An 11,907-nucleotide genomic window follows, 5' to 3' on the forward strand; every position below is an offset into this window, starting at 1 on the left:
AGTAATGAGTATGCTGCATCTGCTTTCTTCTTTCAGGAGGAAAGCAAAGGTAGGCATTAAAATTATGTTGGCTTGCCTCTCTGAAAGATGAGATGGCTGAACTCTGTGGGAAAGTATCAGGTGAGTGAGAACTTGGACACGAAAATGATCTCATCAGTGAGTGACTGGCACACAACCAGAACTTTTCCACTTGTTTTAACAAATGTTTAATTTAAACACATGACCACTATTTGTGGGAAAAAATAGCTACATGAAAATAATGTTGCTGACATGTATTCATTGGGAGTTAAGGTGATATGAGGAAGGGGCTGGTTATTGGAGGCCTGTCCTGTGTCCCTCATATCCAGTAATATAGTGAATATGACATTAAACATATATAATTCATTTCTAATACTGTTTACAGAATCTTTTGGAGCAAATGTTAGAAATTCTGGCACCACCCATGAGGCAAATGCTCTAAATGTTTAACCTTTATGAACTTCAAAGCACATTGTCCTCTTTTGTCATACACAAGGGCTCTGGACTGTGGAACAAAGGACCACCTTCCCACCTGGAGACTTTGAGAGAGTTAGGAAACATCCCTGAGCTGAGTGCTCTCATCTGGAAATTTAAAAATAATCCTTTAATCCTCTAAAAGTGTTTCTAAATCTACCACTCCACAGTCCTATTAATAATCATGATAATACTCAAGATTTTTGAATATTTCTTATTGGCTATACACTGAACTAAAGTGATTTTAGCTGGTCAACCATATAAAGGTACATCTGTATAATATTTTTTATAATATTACATATAAAGAACCCAGTCTACTGCCAAAGTCATGTACTGGTCTTACCCAATAGCCACTCAGCACGGCCTCCATTTATAGAGCACAGGGCTGTGGAAGCATTTTAAGCAAGGTAGTGAAATAATCAGATCCTCTTTTCTGTTTTTCTCCTCTCTTTTCCTCCCCCATTGTCCCCCAATAGTCCATCATGATTTATTTGGACCAATCAAGGATTGGGCTGCCAGTTGCTTTACAAGTTTTTGTTCTGTTAGGATGCCTTGGCCAACTAAGAAGTCTTCCTTAGAGTGACTCTCACACTCCCACATGGGTGTATGGGTGAAAGTCAGACACACACTTATTTGGAAAATTACAGTGTTGAGTAAACAGGATTGTGAGGAAAAGGCTAACAGTTGGTTATAATGAAATTAAGCACCCTCTTAAAATAGAACCATTCTTCACTACCTCTCGCCCAGCTCCCACCTTTCCCTCCAGCATATGTCATTTCACACTTTCCCACTTGTATTGTTCTGGGCTGCAAATGAGCAGGAACCCATAAGAAAATTTGCAAGTGTTGACACCAAATCCAAATTTCACTTCTCAAGTTCTTTGCTGTGCTATGGCCTCAGAAACCTCTCTGTGATAAGCAGTAACTTGGCACAGGGAACCAGGTGAGCTGTAAAACCTGAATCTGTGCCTTTAATTACTATAATCATTTGCCCCCAAGTAGAGTGATTCAGTAAAGGGAAATAATAATCTTTGAGTAGCACCCTATGCAGCATGGGAGGTTAGCCTTTCTGCCCCAACTAGCTGAGTTAAAAATAAGTTAATTTTCTATATCAGAAGTGATTTGTTCTATGATATCACTCTGGCTCCAACTTCATCTTACTTTTTTACCATTTTCCCTCTTATCCTCAATTTTTCTTCCACTGTCCCTCCTTTCTTTTGTATTTTATTTTTCTTCTCTTCTTCTATTCTTATTTTCCTTCTTTTCCTTCTTTTCTATTTATCTTAACTTGATAGAGTATACATCATTATAATCCACCATAAATGCATGTTAGAATGTATATTCTATTATATATGTACTAGAGGCCCGGTGCATGAAATTCATGCATGGGTGTGTGTCCCTCAGCCCAGCCTGCACCCTCTCCAATCTAGGACCCCTCTCACAATCCAGAACTGCTGGCTCCCAACTGCTCACCTGCCTGCCTGATTGCCCCTAACCGCTTCTGCCTGCCAGTCTGATCACCCCCTAACCACTCCACTGCCAGCCTGATTGATGCCTAACTGCACCCCTGCCAGCCCAATTGCCCCTAACTGCCCTCCCCTGCTGGCCTGGTCACCCCTAACTGCCCTCCCCTGCAGGCCTGGTCACCCCAACTGCCCTCTCCTGCAGGCCTGGTCACTCCCAACTGCCCTCCACTGCCAGCCCAGTCACCCATAACTGCCCTCCCCTGCTGGCCTGGTCACCCCTTAACTGCCCTCCCCTGAAGGCCTGGTCACCCCCAACTGCCCTTCCCTGTGGCCTGGTTACACCCAACTGTCCTCCCCTGCAGGCCTGGTCACCCCCAACTGTCCTCTCCTGCAGGCCTGATCACCCCTAACTGCTCTCCCTTGCAGGCCTGGTCCCTCCCAACTGCCCTCCCCTGCTGGCCTGATTGCTCACAACTGCCCTCCCCTGCTGGCCATCTTGTGGTGGCCATCTTGTGTCCACATGGGGGTGGCCATCTTTGACCACATGGGGTCGGCCATCTTGTGTTGGAGTGATGGTCAATTTGCATATTACCTCTTTATTATATAGGATATATAGGAACAAATAGAAACAAAAATATAGCAAGTTAGCAAGTATCATATCCTGTTATAATACTTAGCCCCTGCAACTGGAGATTGAGTAACCTGCACCCATTGTGAAGGTAAAAAGATTAATTGAGTTTGTTTCTGGTGGTTATCCTGATTGTCCATGTTGTTGTTGTTGTGTTTGGGGGAGAGGGGGAATTAAAATAGTTCCTTCACAATATCACAATGTTGGTGATATTTTTATTCTGAAAGCATATTTATCCTAATTATATATTTAATTTGGACATTAAGAATACATAGGAAATAACAAGATGAACATGTTTTTCTTGGGGAATGCTGCAGATAGCCTCGTGTTTGTTGCAAAATGCCAAAGCAGATCTTCTGAAGTATACATAGTAACAACCTGTGCGAAAACAGAGTAAGGAGTGTGTTTTGACCTGTTTTTGATTGATTTGAAAATATGTCTTTATTGTTCAAAGATTAGAAAATAGAGGGTGTATACAGAAAGTAGCAAATTAATAAATCTGGCCAGAAATTGTCATTGATTAAATACTTTTGGCAATCATGGGAGGCAATATTGGGCAGGTAGCTAGCACTCACATACAGAAATGTTGAATACAAATCAATACTAATGGGCAATAATACAACATTGACATTTGAAAACAAAGAAATAAAAAAGATAAAAAGGATTTTAATGCAGGTAGTGCAGGAGGAACTACTAGTATATTTATGGAAAATAATTAGGAAGCTATTGGCATACTTAGGAATCAGAGTACCGTGATATCTTGTCAATAGAAGTCATGTGATAAATGCTATTAGATTGAATGAATAAAGTAGTCAGCCTACATTTAATCTATACATGGTTAATGAAATTAAAAATAAAAAGGAAGAAAGATCATTCATATAACAAAATGGGGGAGATAAGTATTGATAGGGATGTGGGAAGTAAGGAGATGCCAGTGGCTGAAAACTTGGTAGAAAGAGAAATATCTTGTATTCTAAAAGCAATTGTCTCTAAAACTGGTATTACTGGATAATTAAAATAAGCACAGCAATGCAGTAATTCTCCTTTATTTTCATCTTTTTATTTCTATGATGTGTGTGTGTGTGTGTGTGTGTGTGTGTGTGTGTGTGAGAGAGAGAGAGAGAGAGAGAGAGAGAGAGAGAGAGAGAGGAAGAGAAGAGAGAGAGAATGAGTTTGTGTTTCTACTATGTCAGGAATGTTGCAAAGTTAATAATGCTAGAGATAAATCGAATAGATTTTTTTAGTTCTTAAGAGAAAAGGCTATTTGGAATGAGTGGGCAAGCTTGGTACTAGGAATAATGAGTTAAATTTTGTTAGAGGTGACCATGAGACCTGAGGTGGTGGTGATGGGCATGAACTCCCCTGAGAAAACAAGAATGGAGAGGTAGCTTTAGAGTTAAATACAATAGAGGTTTCAGAAGAATTAGTCTTTTTGAAGGACCAGTTCTATTTCAGTTAAGAGGACACATATTTATATAATAATGTTGAATGATAATGCTGTGTTTCAAAAGCCCAAGGGAGAACAAAAAATAAAATAGCTTAAATTAAATATATAAGTTATTTTAATATGCATTGGCATTCTTAGAAAGTTCTAAGCTTACAGAATATTAAATTATCAGCAAACCTAATCAAGAACTTATTTTTTTTTCTTTTTATTGAATTTATTGGGGGACAGTGGTTAACAAAATCAGATTTCAGGTGTACAAATCCACAACACATCATCTGTACACTGTCTTGTGTTTTCACAACCCTGAGTCAAGTGTCTGTCCATCCCCATTTATCCCCCTGTACCCTCCTGCAGCTCTCCCCACCTCCTCCCCTCGTCATTCACCACATTGTTGTGCAAGTTCATGAGGTTTTTTTCTTTGGTTAGTTCATTTTGTTCATTAGATTCCACATATGAATGGAATCATATGGCTCTTGTCTTTCTCTGACTTTCTACATAATGTTCCTAGGCAGGGATTTGTTTTGGAGTGGTACCTTTCTATGTCTCCTAAAGAGAAAAACATATTGGTCCTCACTGAGTTAGATCTCTTTTAATCTAATTGACAACTAAATCTCCTCCATTCTGCTCCATATGAAATTCCTCAGTTCGAAGTTTTATAGGCCAAGTTCAAAGGTATAGTCCTCTTGGAATTTTTCACCAAAAAAAAAGGCAGTTCAGCTTCTTGTTTTAACAGTTATGTTCTTCCATACGTTTCAACAGCTTCACTTTCTACTCCAGAGGTCACTGCAAGGCCCTTATGGATGGAATTATTCAGCTTACCTTATCTCCAGTGACTAAGTTGGCATTATGCAAAGTGAGATTACCTAAAGAGGTGACTGTCAAAATTTAGCCAGAATGGGAACACTCAGTTGCTGCAAAAGCCCCTGGAGTATTTCAAAAGAATCAAGTTCTTTCTAATTATTGATTATTGATGTAGGCCTCCTGGGATGTACAGCCAGTGGGAAAAGGAAGGTGCATATCCGGAGAGATAAAGGAGGAATATCCAGCTCAGACGTCCTTATCACCAATAACTAAAAGTCGAAGATATCTTAACGGACAGTTCACATATGTCATCTCATTCATTTCTCACAATAATCTTAGCCAGGCTATTGTATTTATTTTACACACTAAGAATTGGAGAAAATGCAAAGTCAAATAACTTACCCTTTACACCACAACTGCTCAGTGGTAGAGACTCAATGTGAATTTTTGCCAAAGCCCTGTTTCTTCTACTACACAGTTTACCTCTTTTTTAGTGGAGGACAAAAGTCTAAGGCATTTGGCCCTAGCCGGTTTGGCTCAGTGGATAGAGCGTCAGCCTGTGGACTGAAGGATCTCGGGTTCGATTCCGGTCAAGGGCACATGCCCGGGTGCTGGCTTGATCCCCAGTGGGGGTTGTGCAGGAGGCAACCAATCAATAATTCTCTCTCTTCATTGATGTTTCTATCTCTCTCTCTCTCCCCTCTCCATTCCTCTCTGAAATAAAAATAAATTAAAAAAAAAGTCTAAGACATTTGGGAATTTTCTGGCTATGTGGCTGAAGCTTAGGGTACACTGAGGAAGAAGAGAGAAGCAATGTGCCGGGAAAGATAGCCTGTGATACATTTGGAAGGGTCTTGGGTCTCACGGTGCCTATAATGTAATGCTCTTAACCAAAGTGTTAGAATCAGATGCGCGCCTTACAAAAGGACCTTTTTAAAGGGGATTCTGGGTTGAATAGAGACGATGAGTTGGAGGGGAGAGTGAAGGAAAGGAAGGAAGGTTGCACAGATTGCTTACTGTTTTTTATACCTTGATGATTTCAGTGCTCTCTAATCTCACTTTTTAAAAACATTTTTATCTCTTGTACTGCATTATATTCATATACAATATGTTTTTCCTGTGACTATTCCTCTTTTCACATACTTTCTAACTTTTTATTTTCAGTATGTAGGGGTGGGAGGAGAATTATAAATAATAAAAATTGGTCTTTGTTTTATAATGCTGATATCACATTTTTATTTATTTTTTTAGTTGTACATTTAAAAGTGATTATAAAATGAGAAAATAGATACGGGGGGTGGGGGGAGTCCAGGCTGTCTTTTGCTATCACATCCACATTGATGGGGTTTTAGAATTACTTACATTGCCCTAGTGAGGCCTTTGGTGCCAAAATCTTCAATTTTCCCCTTTGAACCTCAACAGACATTTTCAGTCTAAAGAACATTTGAAATCTTAACTACCCTTATTTTGTCATCACATGCCTTTATACACAGAGTTATGTATAAAATATCCCTATATTATATTTTGTCTTTTCATGTGTAAACATTGTATATGTGATTGTTAATAATGCAAGCACATGTCCAGGTATTGACTGTATTGGTAAGAGCTGTCACCTCAATCCAATATCAATGAAGAAAATAAAAAGAGAAAAAAATTATCTTAAAAAATCTCATCTGACTTTTCTAGAACATAAACAAGTAAAAGATGTCTTTCATATTATTTGCAGTTCTGCCTAAAATTTGTGTCCTCATATTTTGACCTACTTTTTTTTTTTTTTCAGATCATCTTACATGTTCCCTTTACCTAATTTGTTCTCTTATTTCCCATTCTTGGTTCATGTTTTCCTGAACTTGTTTAAAGCTTTAAGTTCTAGAAAGCCTACTCCAGCTCTCACTAATTACCCTCTTCTCTCAACTCTTTTTCTTTCATTAAACATAAAGGCTGCCTTTGATAACTCTGTTCAAAGTGCCATCTATCAAAACACTATGCACGGAATGATATTATTAACAAAACCTCACAATACATGTTATGTTTCACAAGGTACTTTTAAATCCCTCCATCACATTGTTTAACAACCCTTTGTTTACACCAATGGTGTACTGATAAAAGCCTTACAACTGGCTCTTCTGAATGTGAGGAGTCCTAGTTTATAATGGTTGCTAGTTTCTGTGATATAAATATATCCATCTTGCCTAATTTCAAGCTACTGATGTAACATCACTGAACATGGGTCTGGGAAGAGGTGTTCGTGATGAGCTCCAACAAGCCAGCCTAAGCCAGTTCCTGCACACCACTAGAACTGAAATTCAGGAACATTTATGAGTTGTATGAGCTCCCACAATGATAAAAGTCAGAGCTGGCATTTGGATCCAGGTCTTCTGATTCCAAATAAATTATCTTCACAAAATAGACTGTCATTCAATGATATATCTTAGGTTGGCCTCCTGGTGCCAGTGGATCACAATAGAGCCACTCTGAACTGCCCCATTGCATTCTACAACCCAGATGCACTGTGTCTGTATGCAATCAGTAGACCACATGGACGGACCTGCCACTACTATTTGCTTCCAAGAAAATAAGGCTATAAATTAAACTCTGCTTTTGTTGGACTATAGACCATTGGTTTCCATTTTATGAACTAAAATATAATCTAGGTCTGGTTCTATATTAGTGAAATTATTATATTAATGAGTCTTCAATAGATACCTTCAATACGTTCATTATGAAAATGATTCTCTCCCTCCCCACCCCAATTTTCCCACTCCAAATATATCTGAAGTAGAATCTTCCCTCCTCAGACATCCTAATATTCTCTGCCAGTTCCAATCAGAAATCTAACCTGGCCCGCACAGGAAGCATTAACCCTTTAGTATTTCACAGCCTACTTTGGGATGGAAATGGCATCATTTATAGTTTAAATATTCATTTTTTATTACTCTTAGGTGAAACATTTACTCAGATTTTCTGGTCATTTGTATCTTTCTTCTATTAATGAATGTTTTACATGTTTCTGTTTATAGTTGTTTTCAGTAGCTAAGTAACTTTTTACTTCTATTGAATGCATCTCTTATAATGGAACTTATAAGTCAGCCATAATTTATTTAATCAGTTCACCATCACCAATATTTATATACTTTCCAGTTTTTTACATTTATAATTAACATTGTGATTTCTAAAATTTTGTAGCTATTTTTTATTATTTCCCCTAGGATAAATTTGTAGACTTTCACTTGAGTCAAATGTTATGTGGACATTTAGGGATTTTGCTTTATATTGCCTAGGTTTCCAGCAATAAAGTTGGCCAGTGTAGGTGCCCATCTGTTGGCTCTCATATCTGCAGAAGGATGTGTACTTAGTCACTGTTTTGGGTCCAGCCTTAGAAAATTTGCATTGGTATAGGTTCTTCTTGGGTAGGATATCTGAACAACTAAACCTTGTGACAATTAAAGATGAAAAGATGCTGCCAAGCTCTCCAAAGCTCACACAAATGCTTTTGAATAATGTTATTTCAAGGGCAGGGAAATCTCTGTGATTGCATCTTTGAATGTTGGACCCATGACGGAAAGAATTGAGGTGGAATTACAGCCTCCTTGAATTTGTCCCTTAGGAAATTTGAATTTAAGAGAGAAGAAGATTATTACAAGTAATATCACCATGATCTGATTATCAGAACGTTGAAAGTGACAGTCCTTAAGATACTTAATTTAGTCAGTCTCTTAGATACTATTTGCATGCCATCATTCAAGGAAGAAATTTCCTAAATGAATAAAAATATAAAGAAAACTCAGGTTATACTTACCTGGCAGGGGAGATACCATGATCACGAAGGTGGTTTCCCCAGGGTGAGGCTTATCCATAGCACTCCGGGTATGCTGACCCCTGCAATTTCCCCAAATGTGGGAAACTCGACTGCATAATTTGTGGTAGTGGGGGACTGCGTTCGCGCTTTCCCCTGGGAAAAAAAAAGAAAACTCAGGTTGTAGAAACAAAGAATTATGCAAGGTGCATACACTCTTCTAAGGCCTTCTGTCTCTCCATTTGGTCCTCAGCCTCTTACCTGCTCTGACAAACTGCAAGTTGCTGCTCCTCTTTTGTGGGTTTCCACTTCTCACCATCCTTTGAGTTTTTATAATAGTGTGTTCCCTTCAACTGCGTTAAAAACACTCCATTTTCTTTCTATCATTTTAGCTTAATCCTTTTTTGAATATATTTTAACTAGAGGCCTGGTGCACAAAATTTGTGCATGGGAGGGGGGGTGTCCCTCAGCCCAACCTGCACCCTCTCCAATCTGGGAACCCTCAAGGGATGTCCGACTGCCGGACAGGGATCGGGCCTAAACCGGCAGTCGGACATCCCTCTCACAATCCGGGACTGCTGGCTCCTAACCGCTCCCCTACCTCCCTGATTGCCCCAAACCTCTTCTGCCTGCCAGCCTGATCACCCCCTAACCACTCCCCTGCCAGGCTGATTGATGCCTAACTGCTCCCCTGCTGGCATGATCACCCCCAACTGCCCTCCCCTGCTTGCCTGATTACACACAACTGCCCTCCCCTGCCGGTCATCTTGTGGCAGCCATATTGTGGTGGCCATCTTATGGCAGCCATCTTGTGGCGACCATCTTGTGATGATGTCGTGTGAGGGCATCATGCAAGGGCATGACGCCACCTAGGCTTTTATTATATAGGATAACTGTTAAAAGATTACTGTATTCTACATTTTATTCAAACTATACCTAAGCCAACTCTTACTTCAAATCAAATTATCTTAACAAAATTTCTGGGAAAAAAAGAACCAAAGAAAGGAAATAACTGCATAAAGATTTATTTGCAATTATATTAAGAAAAGGATTTCTGCTAAACTCATGCTATAAAGTACAATGAATAGTTTGGGATATTAAATTACCATTAATACTTTGCAATTAATAACATCAACCATTTATTAAACACCTTGTACATTCAGGTACTCTGCTAGGCAACACAGGCCCTGTCCATATAATCTGTCCTAAAATAAGCCATAAGTGAAATAGTCTGACCTCTAGGTAACATTAGCCATGCACATAATCTCCTTGCAACGTCTGATCAGCGTATGTGGATAAGCATAACACTGACTGATATTTTTTATCTCGAACTCCAACTTGGCATTTACAGCAGCATGCTCTTAATATTCAAATTTAACTCCAACAATCATTTTCTATTTTTCTCAATTTATGACTTCCATCACTCAATTTAAATGGTATTTATTGAAGCCTATTGAGGTGAGTACATGAGTTACAGCACAACCTGGTTAAGAAGGGGTACAAAAGTCCCAGAGTTTGATGAGATGACAGCTTTTAGGGGAACCATAAAGCACATATACTGGAAAGAGACATAATAAAAACAGCAACAATCAGTTAGTAAGTGGTCTGGTAAGTGTCAGACAACACTTTAAGTGATCTCCATGTCTTATTTCTATTTTTCAGAATAACCCAACAAGGCAAGTATTCTATTTCCATTTTTTAGAGAGAGAAGGTCAGAAAAGTTAACTGATGCCTCCACATTCATCCACCTTTAAGAGCAATGGAAAGCTACTTTAAGACAAAATACCTCATAGCACTTCCCATTTGAAGGACCCATCCTCATTATATGATGCAAAGTAAAATATGATCACATATCATATTAAATAGAATATTTCCTATATTATTTTTAAAGCTTTTTCAAGTTTATTAATGTAATTTTTTAGTTAGAAGCATTCTATTCAATTTATGATTGGCTGTGATTTATCAAAAATTCTGGTATATACTTGACAATCATATAATAATTTTATGAAAAACAAATTTAATAATTATATATAAACATAAGACATTTTGAAGACATTGAATTAAATATTTATTACTTTCAATTTTTCATATTGAGCCAGTATTCTCTCTCTCTCTCTCTCTATATATATATATATATATATATATATCTTATCTAATAAAAGAGCAATATGCAAATTAACCATCACTCCGCTATACCCATAAGCCATGCCCACAAGCCACGCCCGCCAGCCAATCAGGAGCGAATATGTAAATAAACCAACCAAGATGGCTAAAGCCACAGAGAGCAGGAGGGAGGCTTGGGTTTCCCAGGCAATGGAGGAAGCTAAGCTTTCTGCCTGCCCTGGCCAGCCTAGGTCTCCACTCAAGGCTACAAAGTTTCAATTATAGAAGGTAAACAAATCCAAACAGAAATGGTGGTAGCCATGGAGCTGGAAAGGGCGGGAGCCTAGGGTTTCCCCCAGCAATGGAGGAAGCCAAGCTTTCCACACACACTGGCCTGCCCAGGCCTCCGCTTAAGGCTACAAAGTTTCAATTATAGAAGATACATAAACCCCAACAGAAGTGGCTGCTGCCACAGAGCAAGCAGAAGGCTTGGTTCCGCTCCAGGCTACAAAGTTTCTATTGTAGAAGATAAATAAACCCCAGATACCAAGGCCTCCGCTTGGGTTGCCAAGGGGTGTGGCTAGCCTGCAAACCACCACAGGCCCCTTGCCCAGGCCACCCCATGCCCCAAGAGAACCCCCACCCTGATCCAAGACACCCTTCAGGGCAAACCAGATGGCCCCCACCCATGCACCAGGCCTCTATCCTATCTAATAAAAGAGTAATATGCAGATTGACCATCACTCCAACACACAAGATTGCTGCCCCCATGTGGTCAAAGATCCTGCCCCATGTGGACACAAGGTAGCCACCACAAGATGGCCAGCAGGGGAGGGCAGTTGGGAGGGACCAGGCCAGCAGAGGAGGGAAGATGGGGGTGACAGGGCATGCAGGGAAAGGCAGATGAGAGGACCCAGGCCTGCAGTGGAGAGCAGTTAGGGGTGACCAGGCCTGCAGGGGACGGCAGTTAGGAGCAAACAGGCTGGCAGGGGAGCAGTTAGGCATCAATCAGGCTGGCAGGGGAGTGGTTAGGGCAGTGATGGGCAACCTTTTGAGCTCGGTGTTTCAAACTTCGCCAAAAAACTGAGCATAACTCGGGTAGTGTGTCCCTTTGAGGAAAAAAAACATTATTTCACGATATTTATAGTTTAAATAACATAAATGTTTCATCCTCG

The 11,907-nt window shown here is 39.7% G+C and overlaps 1 non-coding gene across 1 annotated transcript; it reads left to right on the forward strand.

The window, feature by feature from the left end:
- Window positions 1-8,624: 8,624 nt before the first annotated feature.
- Window positions 8,625-8,788, forward strand: LOC114229146 (U1 spliceosomal RNA). The gene has a single exon (XR_003615235.2). It is a non-coding gene; the product is annotated as a U1 spliceosomal RNA (small nuclear RNA).
- The last annotated feature ends 3,119 nt before the right edge of the window (window positions 8,789-11,907 follow it).

Source organism: Eptesicus fuscus, chromosome 15 (assembly GCF_027574615.1).
Source record: "Eptesicus fuscus isolate TK198812 chromosome 15, DD_ASM_mEF_20220401, whole genome shotgun sequence".
NCBI lineage: Eukaryota > Metazoa > Chordata > Mammalia > Chiroptera > Vespertilionidae > Eptesicus > Eptesicus fuscus.